This window comes from Bos indicus, chromosome 29, assembly GCF_029378745.1.
Source record: "Bos indicus isolate NIAB-ARS_2022 breed Sahiwal x Tharparkar chromosome 29, NIAB-ARS_B.indTharparkar_mat_pri_1.0, whole genome shotgun sequence".
Lineage (NCBI taxonomy): Eukaryota > Metazoa > Chordata > Mammalia > Artiodactyla > Bovidae > Bos > Bos indicus.
This window is the reverse complement of record NC_091788.1, coordinates 27374862-27397101: the sequence shown is the minus strand read 5'-3', so window position 1 is coordinate 27397101 and position 22240 is coordinate 27374862. Positions and strand designations below refer to the sequence as shown.

Sequence of the window (22240 nt, the reverse complement as noted above, 5' to 3'; positions counted from 1 at the left end):
AAAATGCTGGAGAGGATGTGGAGAAAAGGGAACCCTCTTACATTGTTGGTGGGAATGCAAACTAGTACAGCCACTATGGAGAACAGTGTGGAGATTCCTTAAAAAACTGGAAATAGAACTGCCTTATGATCCAGCAATCCCACTGCTGGGCATACACACTGAGGAAACCAGAATTGAAAGAGACACGTGTACCCCAATGTTCATCACAGCACTGTTTATAATAGCCAGGACATGGAAGCAACCTAGATGTCCATCAGCAGATGAATGGATAAGAAAGCAGTGGTACATGTACACAACAGAGTATTACTCAGCCATTAAAAAGAATACATTTGAATCAGTTCTAATGAGGTGGATGAAACTGGAGCCTATTCTACAGAGTGAAGTAAGCCATAAAGAAAAACACCAATACAGTATACTACCGCATATATATGGAATTTAGAAAGATGGTAACGATAACCCTGTATACGAGACAGCAAAAGAGACACTGATGTATAGAACAGTCTTTTGAACTCTGTGGGAGAGGGAGAGGGTGGGATGATTTGGGAGAATGGCATTGAAATATGTATAATATCATATATGAAACGAGTCGCCAATCCAGATTCGATGCACAATACTGGATGCTTGGGGCTGGTGCACTGCGACGACCCAGAGGGATGGTATGGGGAGGGAGGAGGGAGGAGGGTTCAGGATGGGGAACACATGTATGCCTGTGGCGGATTCATTTCGATATATGGCAGAACCAATACTATACTGTAAAATTTAAAAATAAAATAAAATTTAAAAATAAATAAAAGACAGATTGATACCTTTCAATTTCATATTCTAGGACTTGTTGGATGACATCCTTTACTCAATACTACCTATGGCATGTACTAGAGGAAACAGAAGGTACGACGAACACAGTGTTGTTAGTGGGAAAATAAGCAACTGTACTAAGAAGGGATTTTAATACTTATAAAATGTGACATCATAGAATATTAGGAAGAATTAGAAATGCTGTCAAAGTTTCTCCACTATTAGTTCATTTGAAACAGTATGTTCTAGGAGATGTAAGGCAATGGTCCCTCTCAGGAGATGAAAGTAACAGATTTAAGAAAAAAAACAACCTCTATAAATAAAAAATTCAATGGACTTGAGAACAGATGTGAGGATAAAGCCTGACAACTCCCAATTGTCCCAAGTTCCTCTCAGTATTATTTTTCCATATACAGGCAACTTTTCTTGAGTCATTCTTTTATTTTTCTTACTTCTTAGACTAGACACCAAGATTTCAGATGGATAGTTCTTTTCTTGGTGATTCAGACAGTAAAGAATCTGCCTGCAATATAGGAGACTAGGGTCAATCCTTAGGTCGGGAAGATCCCTTGGAGAAGAAATGGTAACCCACTCCAGTATTCTTGCCTGGAGAATTCTATGGACAGAGGAGCCTGGTGAGTTACAGTCCACGGGGTCACAACGAGGTGGATACAACTGAACAACTAACACTTTCAATCCTTTTCCAAACCTCTGTTGAATAATCACAAAAATAGAAGGTAAGAATACACAAATGTATCAATATGTAAAATTAATATCAATTTAAGAGTAATAATCACACAGACTTCTACCCATGCCACAAGAACCATGGTTAATGACAATCTTTCTAGAAAAGGTCAAAATCAGAAGTTGGTGTGATCTTGCCAGTGTGTCTATAACAGTTGGATTCTGTCCTTTGGAAGAAACATGTATTTTATATTTTAACAGAGGAGAATTAGGAATGGCAAAAGAGGAGCTCCAGTATACTAAGCCCCTGTTAATTTATTTTTTTGACCACTCTGCACAACATGTGGTATCTTAGTTCCCCAACCAAGGATCAAACCCATATCCCCTGTATAAGAAGTACAGAGTCTTAACCAGTGGGTCACCAGGGAAGTCTCTCCAATATACTATAATAGTAGTTTAGTCACCAAGTTGTGTTCAATTCTTGTGACCCCATGGACTGTATCCTGCCAGGCTCCTCTGTCCATGGGATTCTCCAGGCAAGAATACTGGAGTGGGTTGCTGTTTGCTTCTCCAGGAGATCTTCCTGACCCAGGCATTGAACCTGGGTCTCCTGCATTGCAGACAGATTTTTTACCGACTGAGCTACAAGGAAAGCCCCCTCCAATATACTAGCCACTTTAAATATTCTGGGGGCTTGGCACCATGGATTTTGTTGGATCTGCTTTTATGTGGAAATGGGAAAAAAAGAACTTGGCCTGATATCACTAGAAAGAAGGCTTTATCTATATCTTTCTATCTGCTCAGGCTGAGGCCGGCTCGAGTTGCCTGTACCACCTAATAACACAGTTTGCTCAGTTAGTTAAACAAGAACTTACACAGGTTCCCAGAATACATGGAGTGTGAATAAAACATGCAAAGTCCGTGGTCCCAATGAGAGAACTATCTTTACTTCTCAGCTCCCTCTCAGCTCCCTCAGAGGGGCTGGTCACACTGCTGAATAAATATAGTAACACACATGAACACACACACATATTGTGTCCTTTACCATTGAGCATGGAGTCTAAAAACTAAAGGTTCCAGGAGGAGATTCACGCTGTTGACAACTCTGCTAAACTGAGATAAAATAATCCTATCTTGTGACAAAACTTGGTAGTCATTTCAACAGAATATTCCAAGGTGCCCACCCAGTCACCTTTGGGGCTTTAGAGCTGGGATGCTAATGGAGTGGTTGATACCAACAGAGGGAAGCTGAGCAATTTCTGAGGTAAACATAAATTGCTTTTATAAGCAACAGTAATGACCTCTATGCATCTTCCCTGTAGCTCAGACGATAAAGAATCTGCCTGCAATGCAGGAGACTCGGGTTCAATCCCTGGGTCGGGAAGATCCTCTGGAGAAGGAAATGGCAATCCACTCCAGTATTCTTGCCTGGAGAATTCCATGGACTGGAATTCTGGAGCCTGGCAGGCCACAGTCCGTGGGATCGCAAAGAGTCGGACATGACTGAGTGACTAACACTACTACTACTAATGACCTCTATGACCTTCAAGCCTCAGAAAACTGGCCACAAACCATTTCTAGTACCAAGACCAAAGATATCAGTACATTTCTAGGCATTGTTGCTGTTGTTTAATCTTTAAATTATGTCTAATCTGTGCAGCCCCATGGACTGTAGCCTGCCAAACTCCTCTGTCCATGGGATTTCCCAGACAAGAGTACTGAAGTAGGTTGCCATTTCCTTCTCCAGGGGATCGTCCTGACCCAGAGACTGAACCTGCATCTCCTGATTGGAAGATACATTCTTTACCACTGAGCCACCTGGGAAGCCCATTATTTTTGGCACTGTTTGTTGTTCAGTCACTAAGTCATGTCGGGCTCTCTGCAACCCCATGGTCTGCAGCACACCAGGCTTCCCTGACCCTCACTGTCTCCTGGAGTTTGCTTAAATCCATGTCCATTGAGTCGGTGATGCTATCCAACATCTCATCCTCTGTCAGCCCCTTCTTCTCCTGCCCTCAATCTTTCCCAGCATCAGGGTTTCTCTCCTTTGTATCAGGTGGCCAAACTTTAGCATGGGTTATACTCAGATGAGCCTGTGGCGATAACAGGTCTCACTGAGATGCTGTGTGCTCCCTGTGTTCCTGACACCCATCCCTTCCTTGACCATCTTTGATCAATAGTTCAGCTTGTGCCCTGGTAGGACTCAGCCCACATCAAAGTCCAGTCTTGAAGCACTATCAACGTAGCCTTGAAAAAAAACTGATTTCAAATTCAAGTAACCTCTGACAGAGATCAGCAAACTATGGCTTGTGGGGAATATCTTGCCTGTAGCCTATTTGTGTAAATGGAATTTCACTGGATCAAGCCTTCTCTTTTTTCATTCATTTGTGTTTATTCATTCATTCTATGCCTGTTTTCATGCTACCATAGCAGAATCTTGTATTTGTGATAGAGACCCTCTGGTTACCAAAGCCTAAAATACATACTATCTGGACCTTTAGAAAAAATATTTGCTGATGCCTGGTCTCTGAGATGGGGGAAATGCCACCAGTTTGGATCAGCTAGAGTTGCTTCCCCATTCTCTTTATTGCAAAAAGATCTTTACAACTGTCATAGATATATTTTAAAAATTAATTTAATATACAAATGAGGAGGGGAAAAAAATCAGCTTTACCCACAAGTGACTAGTGACCTCCTTCTGAAACGATCTGGCCCCCAACCAGTTTCTTCAGGGCGCCCTTGACATCTTTGTTTCTCAAAGTATAGATTGTGGGGTTCAGCATGGGAGTGATTACACTTGCAAAGATTTGCACTGGAGTGACCAGCACCTCACTCAAAGATGGCTGGGTATAGACAAGAGCACAGGGCCCAAAGAACAGAGTGACCACAGAGAGGTGGGAGGCACAGGTGGACACCGCCTTGTGCCGCCCCTCAGCCGAGCGCATCTTTAGCACTGCAGTGACGATGCGCAAGTAGGAGCAAACAATGAGGAGGAAACAGATCATGGGAATGAGGCCAATGTTGGTGAAGCTCACCGTCTCAATGACGAGTGTGTTACTACAGGCCAATTTGACAACAGGAAAGATGTCGCAGAAGAAATAATCTATCTCATTTAGACCCACAGTATGGCAATTGGAAGGTCAGTGTAGTGAGACTTGTGGCGTGGAAAGAGCTAATAGCCCAGGTGCCAGCCACCAGCAGGGCACACGCCCGACGGTTCATGATGATGGCATAACGCAGCGGGTGGCAGATTGCAGCAAATCGGTCATACGCCATCACCGTGTAGAGCAGAGACTCCGTGCAGCCTAGGAAGTGGTAAAAGAAGACCTGGGACATGCAGCCATCCAGGGAGATGACCCGGCTCTTCACCAGCAGGTTGGCCAACATCTTTGGGGTGCTCACAGAAGAGAAACCAATGTCCAGCACAGAGAGGTTACAAAGAAAGAAATACATAGGAGTGTGGAGGCGGGAATCAGACACCACAGCTAGCAGGATAATCAGATTTCCTAGCAGAGTGCAGGCGTAGAAGATGAAGAACACCACAAACAGCACAACTTCTTGCCCCTGGGTTCGAGGGATGCCCAACAGGATGAACTCTTTAACCAAAGTGTGATTCCTTATCTCTGTAAAAGTTAGATTTTTGTCCTGGAAAGAGGGGAAGTGACAGTAAGTTAATGACCCACAGCACCAAAATCCACAGCTTGCTACCAATAGATTCATAAAAGGAAAGACGATCATAGGTTCTATTCATGGAAGGATAATGCTTATTGTGACTGAGACATCAAGAATAGCAAATACCCCAGAAGGAGGTGCCGTCTCTGAGGTGAGGACTGAAGGCAGGCTGGTATATGGACAGACATTGTTTTATTATTATCAGAGAGAGAGGAGCAAGTGACAAAGACAGTAGAAGCCTTGAAAACTGATGAAGGAAAAAAAAAAAAAAAAGGAAAGGAAAGGGAAGGAAAACAGAGTAGAGAAAAGAAAAGGAAAAAAATGAGGCATGTTTATAGTTTACAGAGAATTTTTATGACCATTCTCGAGTTAAGCCTTAATAGAGTCTGATAAGGGAAGATCCTCTGGAGAAGGAAATGGCAACCCACTCCAGTATTCTTGCCTGGGAAATCCCACTGGCAGAGGAGCCTGGTGGGCTACAGTCCATAGGGTCACAAAGAATGGAACACGACTGAGTGACTAAACAATAACAGAGTCGTATATATAAGATAGGAATAATATTTCTATTTCATAGATGATGAAATTATGATTCAGAGAGATTAAGTAACTTGTTGAATTTCTCATATATAACTCATGGAAGATCCAGAATTAGACTCCAAGGATTTTAAATCCATTATACCGTAATTGGAAAAGAAGAAAAATAATTATGGAAATGCAGATAAGATAAAATATTATTGTATTTTCTAAACTGAGAGGACAAGACAATGTGGCTTGGTCATTCATTTTTTTAAATTTAGATTTCTCCATAAACACCCTTGCCAAGTTGTCACTGAGTCCCTCCTTTCCAATTTTTGTCTCACTGTGCTCTTCCTGTCTATTATTGTTAAACATTGCAGACAGTTATACAATGAGAGCTGTTACCCTGCATTCCTTATTCTATTTCTGTCAGTGCACTTATACATTTCATGAACTTTCAAAGCAACTTTGAGAACACTGTGATCTGAAATTGAATTATTCACATGTGAAGCTAAAAAGACGTTTTCACACTGGTTTCTGTTATTTAGTGCTGAAAACATTTTTTATGTCTTTTTTTATGAAAACACAGGTTCCTACATATATAATTTATAGGTGTCCAGTTTTATAGTTTTAGTATTCACCCATCACCCAAGCCTATCAAAACATCTTTGTGTATTTGGACTGTCATCAAAAATACACAATACACTGTATTCTTTCCAGCATGCCCTTCCTTTAATCATAAGGTGTTGTATAGTGTCCACATTTTCATCTACATCCATATGGAAGATATTGGTAAAACAAACTGCCTAAAATGGCAGTAAGTTTTTCTTTACTAAAATATTTGGATATATTATGTATCCTATTTCTGATCTAAGTAGGGAAGATATATGGATCAACTTTTATAATTCTTTCAATTTAACTAAATTTGAGTATTCTAACTAGCATTGCACAAATGTACATACAAAACATTTTCAAAAACTATGGATAAAGTAAATCACTGAAAATAAAGAATATTTCATAACATTCTGGAGAGGTTTTTTTGTATTCTCTAAAAGAGATTCAGAAATAACAAATTTCATGAACTATCTGAAATAGGATACTTTTTGCTCCCGAAGCAACCATATGAAATCAGATGAACTTAACATCCTAAACAGTTTTTTTTTTTTAATATGCAAAGGGAAAGCAACTTTTAAGAGTAAAATCAAGACTAACATGTGTGATGAGTCAGAAATTAATCAGAAAAACAGATTATTAACTTTAAGGGATCCATCTTACACACATCCTTCAGCTTTTTTTCTTCATTGCCTCAGGGAATAATAAGATATCTAAAATTTTATGACAAAATAAATCATAAAAGTTTATTTAGACCATGCCTTTTTTAGATAACATGTTTTGATTTTTTTTTCATTGAAGTTTTGAATAAAAAGAATACATTCTATTGATTCTATTGATCCAAGAGCAGAAAGGGGACAGTTTTCAAATCAGAAAAGAGAAATTGTAACATGCAATAAAACAACATTAGCAAATGTTTAGACATTGAAAAAACCCTCATTCCTATAATGCTAAATTATTCTCTTAATTCAACATGGTGGATGGTAGTGCTATTCAATGAAATATGGAACTAAGTGAATTATAGAATGAAAATCTATTTTTAAGGTAAATAATATAATTGTTCCTGTATCTATTGACTTTGAGGAACCTATGGACCAAGTAATTGATGATGTCCAAAGTGGAGTTGAATGCATGACTCTGAAACCAAAGAGAAGTTCAGGGCTAAAGATGTAACCAAAAAATGGAAGATTGCTCCTTGCATTTAGGAAAATATAGATGAGTACAAAATATAGAACACAAGAGAGGAACTGGGAGCACTTGAGAAGTCTAGGGAATTATGAGTCCTGTCTTCATTCCTTCCCCTCACCACTCCTCACATTATTATCTGATTTCAACGTACTGCTAAAAATCAGTAAATTAAATAAATAATAACTAATAATCAGCCCTTTATATACATTAACATATTTAATCCTCTTAACAACCATCTGTAGTAGTTGTATTATTATTCCCCATTTACAGAAGAGTAAATGGAATAATAATTTGCCACATTACTTACGATTGAAAATGAAAGTGCCTCAGAAGAGTAAACGGCATAATAGAAGATTAAATAATTTGCCACATTACGTATGATTACCAGATAGTAATTTCTGACACTCTCTCTCCCCACCAAAATAGAGATCTGGTGAGGTGTTTGCTAAGCATGAGTCACCTGATTACAGTTGGTCTATAATTATTTCTGAATTTTTAAAAGTCTCAGTCCAGGTTTCATGTTGGTGAAAAAGAAGCCTCATACAGTTGTAAGGCTGTAAAATGAGTCAGAAAATAAAATGGATAGAAAAAGGACTATCAGGCTGTGTTTACTCTGTGTATAATAGCATTGACGTGAATACCAGGAAATGACATACCAAGCAACGTCAGTCATTTGAATGACTCTCCAGGGACAAGAACACTGTAAATATATTAAAGTGGTTATTTTAAATTTCTTCTCTCAAAATTCATGAGAACAGTTAGGCCAGCGAACAATTTAACAATCCAGGAGCCCAAATCGTAATGTTCTAATGAATAATTCTATGGCACAATTCCTTAACTGTAAACATATCTTTATTATCATCATACAAAGGAGAGCCATAGAGCTGACATATACTATAACTAATGCAGAGTAAATCCTACGTGGCTAAACCTGGAAGGAGACAAAAAGACGAACTCAGTTTGTGTCTCGAATCGTAAATGAAAAAATAAAGGTCAAGAGAGGACAAAAACGCCCAATGTCTTAGATTCAGGATTAGAATTTAGGTCCAGGGTATGTTGTGGTTAATCTGAATCAGTTCTACCTAATGCCTTGACATCATTTTCACCATGTCATATCAGGGGGATGGGGAGGGAGATACACACAGACATACACACACAGACACATATTTTTTTCTGGGAAAATGTCCATAAGTATTTTTGGGTTCTTAAAAGGGGTCACAGCGATCAAAATGATGAGCAATCACTACTTAGACTAAACTAGAAAAATGACACATAATGTCTATGACTGAGCAGGTTAAGAACTAAGGTGAAACAAATATATTTGTGTTTATATTCCATAACAAAGAGTGAAAATGTCTTAGCATCTACTTAAAGCAAATGGGGAAAAAATAGAATAAGGAAGTTACATGGCAGAAAGGGCAGATAGGAGTGAGAAAGTGATAGGAAAAGATACAGGGAAAAAGAAAGGAAACTATATGTTATAATAAACATGTAGGCTTATACCGTCATAAAAACAGAGTTGTGGTCCAAGTCAGTACAGTTTTACACTTCTCTGTTCTTCTGGTGCCTCTTATGGACGCTTTTATGGTCACCTTGTCAAGAAAGGATACAAACTGGCTTGATCCTGGGGTCTTTAGGCTTGTGGTGTGGCTGTGGTTCTGTGCTTGAGCTGGTCAGGGTCTGTGCAAATAGATTCCCAATCTAGAGCTCATTGAATCATTGATCCTTTCTCTAGGCTCTAAAACCTCCTCAAGAGTGGGTATCAGAGGCTTAAATAGAACTGGCATCTCTAAAGAACCAGATTCCATGAAGTCTGTTTTAAGTCCCTAAGGCTTACAGATAACATCATTTTCTCCCTAATTAGTTTAAGGAATCTAATACTGTTTTTGTTTTGTTTTGTTTTGTTTTTCAATTAGATGTAGCCAATTGGTCTCTGTATTGAAGATGATGAAACTTTTGCCAAGGACCATTCTGGAAGAGCTACCAGATACGCTGGAAAACATTCAACTTATTATCTATGAAAAGTAAAGACCTAATCCTACATTAAAGTTTTCATTCCTGACATTTAAAGTCTCAATGGTTGGTTCTTCCTCAGAACAATTATAGTACCTCAGAACAATTATAGTTCATAATTGCTGCTTGGTACTTAAAGTGTAAGATTTTGAACCATAACATCTTGCTTTAAATCCTGACCACACAATGACTGGTGTGTGAGAATGAACAAGTTACTCAAATTGTCTGATGATCACCAAATTTCTTTCTCTGTAAACCTGAGATGATAATACCTCTCACATTATAGTCATGAATTTCACATGAGATAATGTATGTGCAAATTTGATTTTGAATTGTAAATCTTTCTGTAAACATTAAGAATTAGCACTATTTTAATTATTTTCACTTAATTAGTATGATTAAAAGTGGCTGGAATAATGTGTTAAAAGGACCTAGACTATTGACTTTTTAATAACAAATTTCTTGAGATATAATTCACACATCATAAAACCTACCATTTAAAGTATACAGTTCTTTTTAATGGCTGAGTAATACTCCATTGTGTATATGTACCATAGCTTTCTTTTTTTTTTTTTTAATTTTATTTTATTTTTAAACTTTACATAATTGTATTAGTTTTGCCAAATATCAAAATGAATCCGCCACAGGTATACATGTGTTCCCCATCCCGAACCCTCCTCCCTCCTCCCTCCCCATACCATCCCTCTGGGCCGTCCCAGTGCACCAGCCCCAAGCATCCAGCATCATGCATCGAACCTGGACTGGCAACTCGTTTCCTGCATGATATTTTACATGTTTCATTGCCATTCTCCCAAAACTTCCCACCCTCTCCCTCTCCCACAGAGTCCATAAGACTGTTCTATACATCAGTGTCTCTTTTGCTGTCTCGTACACCGGGTTATTGTTACCATCTTTCTAAATTCCATATATATGCGTTAGTATACTGTATTTATGTTTTTCCTTCTGGCTTACTTCACTCTGTATAATAGGTTCCAGTTTCATACACCTCATTAGAACTGATTCAAATGTATTCTTTTTAATGGCTGAGTAATACTCCATTGTGTATATGTACCACTGCTTTCTTATCCATTCATCTGCTGATGGACATCTAGGTTGCTTCCATGTCCTGGCTATTATAAACAGTGCTGCGATGAACATTGGGGTACACGTGTCTCTTTCCCTTCTGGTTTCCTCAGTGTGTATGCCCAGCAGTGGGGTTGCTGGATCATAAGGCAGTTCTATTTCCAGTTTTTTAAGGAATCTCCACACTGTTCTCCATAGTGGCTGTACTAGTTTGCATTCCCACCAACAGTGTAAGAGGGTTCCCTTTTCTCCACACCCTCTCCAGCATTTATTATTTGTAGACTTTTGGATTGCAGCCATTCTGACTGGTGTGAAATGGTACCTCATAGTGGTTTTGATTTGCATTTCTCTGATAATGAGTGATGTTGAGCATCTTTTCATGTGTTTGTTAGCCATCTGTATGTCTTTTTTGGAGAAATGTCTATTTAGTTCTTTGGCCCATTTTTTGATTGGGTCGTTCATTTTTCTGGAGTTGAGCTGTAGGAGTTGCTTGTATATTTTTGAGATTAGTTGTTTGTCGGTTGCTTCATTTGCTATTATTTTCTCCCATTCTGAAGGCTGTCTTTTCACCTTGCTAATAGTTTCCTTTGATGTGCAGAAGCTTTTAAGGTTAATTAGGTCCCATTTGTTTATTTTTGCTTTTATTTCCAATATTCTGGGAGGTGGGTCATAGAGGATCCTGCTGTGATGTATGTCAGAGAGTGTTTTGCCTATGTTCTCCTCTAGGAGTTTTATAGTTTCTGGTCTTACGTTTAGATCTTTAATCCATTTTGAGTTTATTTTTGTGTATGGTGTTAGAAAGTGGTCCAGTTTCATTCTTTTACAAGTGGTTGACCAGATTTCCCAGCACCACTTGTTAAAGAGATTGTCTTTAATCCATTGTATATTCTTGCCTCCTTTGTCGAAGATAAGGTGTCCATATGTACGTGGATTTATCTCTGGGCTTTCTATTTTATTCCATTGATCAATATTTCTGTCTTTGTGCCAGTACCATACTGTCTTGATAACTGTGGCTTTGTAGTAGAGCCTGAAGTCAGGTAGGTTGATTCCTCCAGTTCCATTCTTCTTTCTCAAGATCGCTTTGGCTATTCGAGGTTTTTTGTATTTCCATACAAATTGTGAAATTATTTGTTCTAGCTCTGTGAAGAATACTGTTGGTAGCTTGATAGGGATTGCGTTGAATCTATAGATTGCTTTGGGTAGTATACTCATTTTCACTATATTGATTCTTCCAATCCATGAACATGGTATATTTCTCCATCTATTAGTGTCCTCTTTGATTTCTTTCACCAGTGTTTTATAGTTTTCTATATATAGGTCTTTAGTTTCTTTAGGTAGATATATTCCTAAGTATTTTATTCTTTCCGTTGCAATGGTGAATGGAATTGTTTCCTTAATTTCTCTTTCTGTTTTCTCATTATTAGTGTATAGGAATGCAAGGGATTTCTGTGTGTTGATTTTATATCCTGCAACTTTACTGTAGTCATTGATTATTTCTAGTAATTTTCTGGTGGACTCTTTAGGGTTTTCTATGTAGAGGATCATGTCATCTGCAAATAGTGAGAGTTTTACTTCTTCTTTTCCAATTTGGATTCCTTTGATTTCTTTTTCTGCTCTTATTGCTGTGGCCAAAACTTCCAAAACTATGTTGAATAGTAATGGTGAAAGTGGGCACCCTTGTCTTGTTCCTGACTTTAGAGGAAATGCTTTCAATTTTTCACCATTGAGGATAATGTTTGCTGTGGGTTTGTCATATATAGCTTTTATTATGTTGAGGTATGTTCCTTCTATTCCTGCTTTCTGGAGAGTTTTTATCATAAATGGATGTTGAATTTTGTCAAAGGCTTTCTCTGCATCTATTGAGATAATCATATGGTTTTTATTTTTCAATTTGTTAATGTGGTGTATTACATTGATTGATTTGCGGATATTGAAGAATCCTTGCATCGCTGGGATAAAGCCCACTTGATCATGGTGTATGATCTTTTTAATGTGTTGTTGGATTCTGATTGCTAGAATTTTGTTAAGGATTTTTGCATCTATGTTCATCAGTGATATTGGCCTGTAGTTTTCTTTTTTTGTGGGATCTTTGTCAGGTTTTGGTATTAGGGTGATGGTGGCCTCATAGAATGAGTTTGGAAGTTTACCTTCCTCTGCAATTTTTTGGAAGAGTTTGAGCAGGATAGGTGTTAGCTCTTCTCTAAATTTTTGGTAGAATTCAGCTGTGAAGCCGTCTGGACCGGGGCTTTTGTTTGCTGGAAGATTTTTGATTACAGTTTCAATTTCCATGCTTGTGATGGGTCTGTTAAGATTTTCTATTTCTTCCTGGTCCAGTTTTGGAAAGTTGTACTTTTCTAAGAATTTGTCCATTTCTTCCACGTTGTCCATTTTATTGGCATATAATTGTTGATAGTAGTCTCTTATGATCCTTTGTATTTCTGTGTTGTCTGTTGTGATCTCTCCATTTTCATTTCTAATTTTGTTGATTTGATTTTTCTCCCTTTGTTTCTTGATGAGTCTGGCTAATGGTTTGTCAATTTTATTTATCCTTTCAAAGAACCAGCTTTTGGTTTTGTTGATTTTTGCTATGGTCTCTTTTGTTTCTTTTGCATTTATTTCTGCTCTAATTTTTAAGATTTCTTTCCTTCTACTAACCCTGGGGTTCTTCATTTCTTCCTTTTCTAGTTGCTTTAGGTGTAGAGTTAGGTTATTTATTTGACTTTTTTCTTGTTTCTTGAGGTGTGCCTGTATTGCTATGAACTTTCCCCTTAGGACTGCTTTTACCGTGTCCCACAGGTTTTGGGTTGTTGTGTTTTCATTTTCATTCGTTTCTATGCAAATTTTGATTTCTTTTTTGATTTCTTCTGTGATTTGTTGGTTATTCAGCAGCGTGTTGTTCAGCCTCCATATGTTGGAATTTTTAATAGTTTTTCTCCTGTAATTGAGATCTAATCTTACTGCATTGTGGTCAGAAAAAATGCTTGGAATGATTTCTATTTTTTTGAATTTACCAAGGCTAGCTTTATGGCCCAGGATGTGATCTATCCTGGAGAAGGTTCCATGTGCACTTGAGAAAAAGGTGAAATTCATTGTTTTGGGATGAAATGACCTATAGATATCAATTAGGTCTAACTGGTCTATTGTATCGTTTAAAGTTTGTGTTTCCTTGTTAATTTTCTGTTTAGTTGATCTATCCATAGGTGTAAGTGGGGTATTAAAGTCTCCCACTATTATTGTGTTATTGTTAATTTCTCCTTTCATACTTGTTAACATTTGTCTTACGTACTGTGGTGCTCCCGTGTTGGGTGCATATATATTTATAATTGTTATATCTTCTTCTTGGATTGATCCTTTGATCATTATGTAGTGACCTTCTTTGTCTCTTTTCACAGCCTTTGTTTTAAAGTCTATTTTATCTGATATGAGTATTGCTACTCCTGCTTTCTTTTGGTCCCTATTTGCATGGAAAATCTTTTTCCAGCCCTTCACTTTCAGTCTATATGTGTCCCCTGTTTTGAGGTGGGTCTCTTGTAGACAACATATGTAGGGGTCTTGTTTTTGTATCCATTCAGCCAGTCTTTGTCTTTTGGTTGGGGCATTCAACCCATTTACATTTAAGGTAATTACTGATAAGTATGTTCCCGTTGCCATTTACTTTATTGTTTTGGGTTCGAGTTTATACACCGTTTTTGTGTTTCCTGTCTAGAGAATATCCTTTAGTATTTGTTGGAGAGCTGGTTTGGTGGTGCAGAATTCTCTCAGCTTTTGCTTGTCTGAGAAGCTTTTGATTTCTCCTTCATACTTGAATGAAATCCTTGCTGGGTACAATAATCTGGGCTGTAGGTTATTTTCTTTCATCATTTTAAGTATGTCTTGCCATTCCCTCCTGGCTTGAAGAGTTTCTATTGAAAGATCAGCTGTTATCCTTATGGGAATTCCCTTGTGTGTTATTTGTTGTTTTTCCCTTGCTGCTTTTAATATTTGTTCTTTGTGTTTGATCTTTGTTAATTTGATTAATATGTGTCTTGGGGTGTTTCTCCTTGGGTTTATCCTGTTTGGTACTCTCTGGGTTTCTTGGACTTGGGTGATTATTTCCTTCCCCATTTTAGGGAAGTTTTCCACTATTATCTCCTCAAGTATTTTCTCATGGTCTTTCTTTTTGTCTTCTTCTTCTGGAACCCCTATGATTCGAATGTTGTAGCGTTTAATATTGTCCTGGAGGTCTCTGAGATTGTCCTCATTTCTTTTAATTCGTTTTTCTTTTATCCTCTCTGATTCATTTATTTCTACCATTCTATCTTCTAATTCACTAATCCTGTCTTCTGCCTCTGTTATTCTACTATTTGTTGCCTCCAGAGTGTTTTTAATTTCACTTATTGCATTATTCATTATATATTGACTCTTTTTTATTTCTTCTAGGTCCTTGTTAAACCTTTCTTGCATCTTCTCAATCCTTGTCTCCAGGCTATTTATCTGTGATTCCATTTTAGTTTCAAGATTTTGGATCAATTTCACTATCATTATTCGGAATTCTTTACCAGGTAGATTCCCTATCTCTTCCTCTTTTGTTTGGTTTGGTGGGCATTTATCCTGTTCCTTTATCTGCTGAGTATTCCTCTGTCTCTTCATCTTGTTTAAATTGCTGAGTTTGGGGTGTCCTTTCTGTATTCTGGCAGTTTGTGGAGTTCTCTTTATTGTGGCGTTTCCTCACTGTGTGTGGGTTTGTACAGGTGGCTTGTCAAGGTTTCCTGGTTAGGGAAGCTTGTGTCGGTGTTCTGGTGGGTGGAGCTGTATTTCTTCTCTCTGGAGTGCAATGAAATGTCCAGTAATGAGTTATGAGATGTCTATAGTTTTGGGGTGACTTTGGGCAGCCTGTATCTTGAAGCTCAGGGCTGTGTTCCTTTGTTGCTGGAGAATTTGCTTGGTATGTCTTGCCCTGGAACTTATTGGCCCTTGTGTGGTGCTTGGTTTCAGTGTCGGTATGGAGGCATTTGATGAGCTCCTGTCAATGAATGTTCCTTGGAGTCAGGAGTTCCCTGGAGTCAGGGTTTGGACTTAAGTCTCCTGCTTCCGATTATCGGTCTTATTTTTACAGTAGTTTCAAAACTTCTCCTTCTATACAGCACCATTGATAAAACATCTACATTAAAGATGATAAGTTTCTCTACAGTGAGGGTCACTCAGAGAGGTTCACAGGGTTACATGGAGAAGAGAAGAGGGAGGAGGGAGTTAGAGGTGACTCAAATGAGATGAGGTGAATCAATAGTGGAGAGAGTGGGCTAGCCAGTAGTCACTTCCTTATGTGCACTCCACACCTGGACCACTCAGAGATATCTGTTCACGGGGTTATACAGAGAAGAGAAGAAGGAGGAAGGTAACAGAGGTGGCCAGAAGGATAAAAGGGGGGAATGAAAAGGAGGGAGACAGATCCAGCCAGTAATCAGTTCCCTAAGTGTTCTCCACCGTCTGGAACACACAGAAATTCACAGAGTTGGGTAGAGTAGAGAGGGGTTAGGGAGGAGACACAGGCGACCTGGTGGAGAAAAAGGAGGGTCCAAAGGGAGAGAGAGCAGTCAAGCCAGTAATCTCACTCTCTAGTGAAAAATGGGTCCTGAAGATTGGGTCCTTAAAGGTACAAAATTGGTAACAAATACATAAAAGCAAAAATTAAAAATCTAGAGTAGAGTTTGGAATTTCAAAAATACGATGTTAAAGAAAAGAAGAAGGAAAAGAAAGAGAGAAAGAATGAACAAACAAAAACAAACAAGGTCGCGAAAATTATAAAGAAAGTACAGGTACAAAATTGATAACTAATACCAGAAAGCGAAAATTAAAAATCTAGAGTAGAGTTTGGAATTTCAAAAATACGATGTTAAAGAAAAGAAGAAGGAAAAGAAAGAGAGAAAAAACGAACAAACAAAAACAAACAAGGTCACGAAAATTATAAAGAAAGTACAGGTACAAAATTGATAACTAATACCAGAAAGCAAAAATTAAAAATCTAGAGTAGAGTTTGGAATTTCAAAAATACAATGTTAAAAAAAAAAAAAAGAAGAAGAAAAATAAAGAGAGAAAACAAACAAATACGAACAATGTCACAAAAATTATAAAGAAAATACAGGTACAAAATTGATATCAAATACCAAAAAGCATAAATTAAAAATCTAGAGTAAAGTTTGGATTTTCAGATATACAATGTTATATAAAAGAAGAAGAGAAAGAAACAGAGAAGAAGAAAAAAAAAAAAGTCACAGAAATTATATAAAAAAAAACTATAGGTACAAAATTGATAACATATACCAAAAAGCGAAAATTAAAAATCTAGAGTAGAGTTTGGAATTTCAAAAATACAATGTTAAAGAAAAGAAGAAAAAAACAAAAACAAAAACAAAAAAAGGTCAAAAAATTATAAAATATATATATATGAAGTTTGCTGAAGAAGAAAAAAATAGGGTCTTTTTTTTTTTTTTTTGCAAAGTAATAGGTTATAAAAGTGAAAATTAAAGGAACAATAGAGGACTTAAAAAAATTTTTTTTTAATTAAAAAAAAAAAGAAAGAATGATCGTAAAAATAATAAAAATATATCTAGGACTTTTTTGGTTTTTTTTTTGTGTGTGTGGGTGTTGTGGGTTCAGTTCATTTTTGGCTAGTTCCTTGGTCAGATTTATATTTCTCAAGATCTATAGGCCCCTTCCTATGTAGTCCGTAGTAACCACAGGGTTTTGATCTATTGCCTGTAGCTTCCAAGGCGTTTCCCTCTGTTATATCTTCTTCTGTTTGCTAGTCTCTTCAGTATCTGGTTTCCGCCCTGACTCAAAGGGCACGGTGGAGGACACTTTTTTTTTTTTTTTTTTAGGCTTACTTGTTCAGTCGCGCTGTGGGGAGGGAGGGAGGGATGCTGCAAACAAATAACACTGGCGTGGGCTCGCAGTGCCTCAGCCACCCTGGGTCTGCCCCCGCTCACGGCGCGTGTAGCCTCCCTGTCCACACTGCTCGGACTCTAGGTTGTTCCGCCGGGAACAATCCGAGGCTGGCCCTGGGCTGTACCATAGCTTTCTTATCCATTCATCTGCTGATGGACATCTAGGTTGCTATTACTCAGCCATTAAAAAGAATACATTTGAATCAGTCCTAATGAGGTGGATGAAACTGGAGCCTATTATACAGAGTGAAGTAAGCCAGAAGGAAAAACACCAATACAGTATACTAATGCATATATATGGAATTTAGAAAGATGGTAACAATAACCCAGTGTACGAGACAGCAAAAGAGACACTGATGTATAGAACAGTCTTATGGACTCTGTGGGAGAGGGAGAGGGTGGGAAGATTTGGGAGAATGACATTGAAACACATAAAATATCATGTAAGAAACGAGATGCCAGTCCAGGTTCGATGCACGATACTGGATGCTTGGGGCTAGTGCACTGGGACAACCCAGAGGAATGGTATGGGGAGGGAGGAGGGAGGAGGGTCCAGGATGGGGAACACATGTATACCTGTGGTGGATTCATTTTGATATTTGGCAAAACTAATACAATTATATAAAGTTAAAAAAAAAAAACAATATTCCAAGGCCAAAAATAAATAAATAAATAAAGTATACAGTTCAGTGATTTCACAGTTTTGCCACCAATACCACAATCCAATTTTAGAACATTTCTATCACATTAGAAAGATCCCTCATGCCTACTTGCAGGCATTGCTTCTTCCCATCCCTCACTCTAGGACACCATAATGTGCTTTTCTGCTGTTATGGACTTGTCTTTTGTGCACAGTTCATGTAAATACAATCATACACCATGTAGCCTTTTGCATCTACCTTCTTTCATTTGGCATAATGTTTTCAAGGTTCATCTACTTCATAGCACCTACCAGCATTTCATTCCTTTTATAGCCAAAAAATTGTGCATGGTGTAGATATAGTACATTTTTTACTAATTCATTACTTTATGGGTATATGGGTTGTTTCTGAGGTTATTAAGTTTACTGCCTCAGGAATGCAGATAACCTCAGATATGCAAATGACACCACCCTTATGGCACCTTTATGGCAGAAAGCAAAGAAGAACTAAAGAGGCTCTTGATGAAAGTGAAAGAGAAAAGTGAAAAAATTGGCTTAAAACTCAACTTTCAGAAAACTAAGATCATGGCATCTGGTCCCATCACTTCATGGCAAATAGATGGGGAAACAATGGAAACAGTGACAGACTTTATTTTGGGGGGCTCCAAAATCACTGCAGATGGTGACTGCAGCCATGAAATTAAAAGACGCTTACTCCTTGGAAGGAAAGTTATGACCAACCTAGACAGCATATTGAAAAGTAGAGACATTACTTTGCCAACAAAGGTCCGTCTAGTCAAGGCTATGGTTTTCCCAGTAGTTGTGTTTGGATGTGAGAGTTGTATTATCAAGAAAGCTGAGTGCTGAAGAATTGATGCTTTTGAACTTGGTGTTGGAGAAGACTCTTGAGAGTCCCTTGGACTGCAAGGAGAGCCAACCATTCAATCCTAAAGGAAATCAGTCCTGAATATTCATTGGAAGGACTGATGCTGAAGCTGAAGCTCCAATAATTTGGCCACCTGATGTGAAGAACTGACTCATTGGAAAAGACCCTGGGAAAGATTAAAGGCAGGAGAAGGGAAGAACAGAGGATAAGATGGTTGGATGGCATCACTGACTCAATGGAAATGAGTTTGTGTAACCTCCGGAAGTTGGTGGTGGACAGGGACTCCTGGTGTGCTCCAGTCCATGTGGTTGCAAAGAGTTGGACACAACTAAGCAACTAAACTGAAACTGAACTGAACTCGGTTGTTCCTACTTCAGATTATTATTAATAGTGCTCTTATGAAAATTTATATATAAGTTTCTGTTTGACCATACGTTTCCAAATCTCTTGTGTATATGCCCAGAGGTGAAATGCAGAATCTAGATTGTTGGTACTTCAACTTGAATTATATACAATCAGAAAAAAATGTTCTTGTTGACTATACATTTTCTTAAGTATTGTTATCTCTAATTTGAAACTAGATGTGAATGGTTGCTTTCAACCTTTATATAGAAATAAGCAAAATAAATGCAAAAAATATACTATAAAACCTATAAAATCCTAAATGCACTGATTTGATCTAAATGATTATGTTGTTTTATGTGAAATCAAATAATTGATACTGAATTTAATCAAAGAAATATATTTATATTTGTGAGTTTTATGTGTCATTTATCAACTTGGTTTTATTTTTTCTTAACTTTTTATTTTATATTGCTGTATAGCCTATTAACAATGTTGTGATATTTTCAGGAGAACTACAAAGGGACTCAGAAATACATATACATGTACCCATTCTCCCCCAAGCCCCTCTTCCATCCAGGCTGCCACATAGCATTGAGCAGAGTTCCCTATGCTATATGGTAGGTCCATGTTGATTATCATTTTAAATTTAGCAGTGTGTACCTGTCTATGCTGTAAAGAGCAATATTGCATAGGAACCTGGAATGTTAGGTCCATGAATCAAGGCAAATTGGAAGTGGTCAAACAGGAGATGGCAAGAGTGAACGTCGACATTCAGAGAATCAGCGAACTAAAATGGACTGGAATGGGTGAATTTAACTCAAATGACCATTATGTCTACTACTGCGGGCAGGAATCCCTTAGAAGAAATGGAGTAGCCATCATGGTCAACAAAAGAGTCTGAAATGCAGTACTTGGATGCAATTTCAAAAATGACAGAATGATCTCTGTTCATTTCCAAGGCAAACCATTCAATATCGCGGTAATCCAAGTCTATGCCCCAACCAGTAACGCTGAAGAAGCAGAAGTTGAACGGTTCTGTGAAGACCTACAAGACTTTTTAGAAGTAATACCCAAAAAAGATGTCCTTTTCATTATAGGGGACTGGAATGCAAAAGTAGGAAGTCAAGAAACACCTGGAGTAACAGGCAAATTTGGCCTTGGAATATGGAATGAAGCAGGGCAAAGACTAACAGAGTTTTGCCAAGAAAATGTACTGGTCATAGCAAACACCCTCTTCGAACACCACAAGAGAAGACTCTACACATGGACATCACCAGATGGTCAACACCAAAATCAGATTGATTATATTCTTTGCAGCCAAAGATGGAGAAGCTCTATACAGTTAACAAAAACAAGACCAGGAGCTGACTGTGGCTCAGATCATGAACTCCTTATTGCCAAATTCAGACTTAAATTGAAGAAAGTAGGGAAAACCACTAGATCATTCAGGTATGACCTAAATCAAATCCCTTATGATTATACAGTGTAAGTGAAAAATAGATTTAAGGGCCTAGATCTGATAGATGGAGTGACTGATGAACTATGGAAGGAGGTTCGTGACATTGTACAGGAGACAGGGATCAAGACCATCCCCATGGAAAAGAAATGCAAAAAAGCAAAATGGCTGTCTGGGGAGGCCTTACAAATAGCTATGAAAATAAGAAACCTGAAAAGCAAAGGAGAAAAGGAAAAATATCCCATTTGAATGTAGAGTTCCAAAGAATAGCAAGGAGAGACAAGAAAGTCTTCCTCAGTGATCAATGCAAAGAAATAAAGGAGAACAACAGAATGGGAAAGACTAGAGATCTTTTCAAGAAAATTAGAGATACCAAGGGAACATTTCATGCAAAGATGAGCTCGATAAAGGACAGAAATGGTATGGACCTAACAGAAGCAGAAGATATTAACAAAAGGTGGCAAGAATACACAGAAGAACTGTACAAAAAAAGATCTTCATGACCAAGATAATCACGATGGTATGATCACTCACCTAGAGCCAGACATCCTAGAATGGGAAGTCAAGAGGGCCTTAGAAAGCATCACTACGAACAAAGCTAGTGGAGGTGATGGAATTCCAGTTGAACTATTTCAAATCCTGAAAGATGATGCTGTGAAAATCCTGCACTCAATATGCCAGCAAATTTGGAAAACTCAGCAGTGGCCACAGGACTGGAAAAGGTCAGTTTTCATTCCAATCCCAAAGAAAGGCAATGCCAAAGAATGCTCAAACTACCACACAATTGCACTCATCTCACACGCTAGTAAAGTAATGCTCAAACTTCTCTAAGCCAGGCTTCAGCAGTACGTGAACCGTGAACTTGCAGATGTTCAAGCTGGTTTTAGAAAAGGCAGAGGAACCAGAGATCAAATTGCCAACATCCACTGGATCATCGAAAAAGCAAGAGAGTTCCAGAAAAACATCTATTTCTGCTTTATTGACTATGCCAAGTCTTTGACTGTGTGGATCACAATAAACTGTGGAAAATTCTGAAAGAGATGGGAATACCAGACCACCTGACCTGCCTCTTGAGAAAGCTATATGCAGGTCAGGAAGCAACAGTTAGAACTGGACATGGAACAACAGACTGGTTCCAAATAGGAAAAGTTGTACATCACAGCTGTATATTGTCATCCTGCTTATTTAACTTATATGCAGAGTACATCATGAGAAATGCTGGTCTGGATGAAGCACAAGCTGGAATCAAGATTGCCGGAAGAAATATCAATAACCTCAGATATGAAGATGACACCACCCTTATGGCAGAAAGTGAAGAGGAACTCAAAAGCCTCTTGATGAAAGTGAAAAAGGAGAGTGAAAAAGTTGGCTTAAAGCTCAACTTTCAGAAAACAAAGATCATGGCATCTGGTCCCATCACTTCATGG

The 22240-nt window shown here is 38.1% G+C and overlaps 1 pseudogene; it reads right to left on the bottom strand.

Annotated features, from left to right (window-relative positions):
- Positions 1-4096: 4096 nt before the first annotated feature.
- LOC109554029 (olfactory receptor 10D3-like) lies at positions 4097-5217 on the bottom strand (annotated as a pseudogene).
- Between the last annotated feature and the right edge of the window lie 17023 nt (positions 5218-22240).